At 36.3% G+C, this 1,525-nt stretch overlaps 1 non-coding gene across 1 annotated transcript; it reads right to left on the reverse strand.

Moving 5' to 3' along the window:
* Window positions 1–1,061: 1,061 nt before the first annotated feature.
* Window positions 1,062–1,169, reverse strand: LOC130978450 (small nucleolar RNA R71). Its single transcript, XR_009086093.1, has one exon. It is a non-coding gene; the product is annotated as a small nucleolar RNA R71 (small nucleolar RNA).
* Window positions 1,170–1,525: the final 356 nt, after the last annotated feature.

Below are 1,525 nucleotides of genomic sequence, written 5' to 3' on the forward strand. Positions count from 1 at the left end.
TTGCCTTTTCTGTTGAGAAAGATTTAATGTCTGAATCATATCTTTTAAATTTCTTGTTAACAAAGTCATTAATTTTCAAAATCAAATCTTTTTAAATTATTTTTCAAATCATATCTTCTCAATCATATCTTTTTAAAACTATATCTTTTCAATCATATCTTTTTAATCACATCTTTTTCAAAATAGTCTTCAATCATATCTTTTTGATTTCTAATTTCAAAATTTTTTCAATTTCACTTAATTTCTTTCCCAATCTTAGTTTTCGAAAATCAATTACCATTTTTCAAAATTTCTTTTAATTAATTCACTTTAATTTTCGAAAATTTCTTATCCTCTTCTCACATCCTTCTATTTATGGACTAACACTCCTCCTCAATGCACAATTCGAACTCTATCTCTCTGGATAAGTTCGAATTCTTCTACCTCCTCCTTCTATTCTTCTTTTCCTCTGACACTTCAAAGAATCTCTATATTGTGACATAGAGGATTCCATATTTTCTTGTTCTCTTCTCTTTCATATGAGCAGGAGCAAAGACAAAAGTATTCTTGTTGAAGCTGACCCTGAACCTGAAAGGACCTTGAAGCAAAAGCTAAGAGAAGCTAAGGCACAGCTCTCTGTAGAGGACCTAACAGAAATCTTCAAACAAGAAGAACCCATGACAGCCGAAAACAACAATAATGCCAACAATGCAAGGAAGGTGCTTGGTGACTTTACTGCACCTACTCCCGACTTCTATAGGAGAAGCATCTCTATCCCTGCCATTGGAGCAAACAACTTTGAGCTTAAGCCTCAATTAGTTTCTCTAATGCAACAGAATTGCAAGTTCCATGGACTTCCATTGGAAGATCCTCATCAGTTTTTAGTTGAATTCTTGCAAATCTGTAACACTGTCAAGACCAATGGGGTTGACCCTGAGGTCTACAGACTTATGCTATTCCCTTTTGCTGTGAGAGACAGAGCTAGGATATGGTTGGACTCACAACCTAAAGAAAGCCTGAACTCTTGGGAAAAGCTAGTCAATACCTTCTTGGCAAAGTTCTTTCCAGCTCAAAAATTGAGTAAGCTTAGAGTGGAAGTCCAAACCTTCAGACAGAAGGAAGGTGAATCCCTATATGAAGCTTGGGAAAGATACAAACAATTGATCAGAAAGTGCCCTTCTGACATGCTTTCTGAATGGAGCATCATAGGTATCTTCTATGATGGTCTGTCTGAACTGTTCAAGATATCATTGGACAGCTCTGCTGGAGGATCTCTTCATCTGAAGAAGATGCCTGCAGAAGCTCAAGAACTCATTGAAATGGTTGCAAATAACCAATTCATGTACACTTCTGAAAGGAATCATGTGAACAATGGGACGAATCAGAAGAAAGGAGTTCTTGAGATTGATACTTTGAATGCCATATTGGCTCAGAACAAAATATTGACTCAGCAAGTCAATATGATTTCTCAAAGTCTGTCTGGAATACAAGCTGCACCAGGCAGTACTAAGGACGCTTCATCTAAAGAAGAAGCTTATGATCCTGA

Source organism: Arachis stenosperma, chromosome 4 (genome assembly GCF_014773155.1).
Source record: "Arachis stenosperma cultivar V10309 chromosome 4, arast.V10309.gnm1.PFL2, whole genome shotgun sequence".
In the NCBI taxonomy this organism is placed as follows: Eukaryota; Viridiplantae; Streptophyta; class Magnoliopsida; order Fabales; family Fabaceae; genus Arachis; species Arachis stenosperma.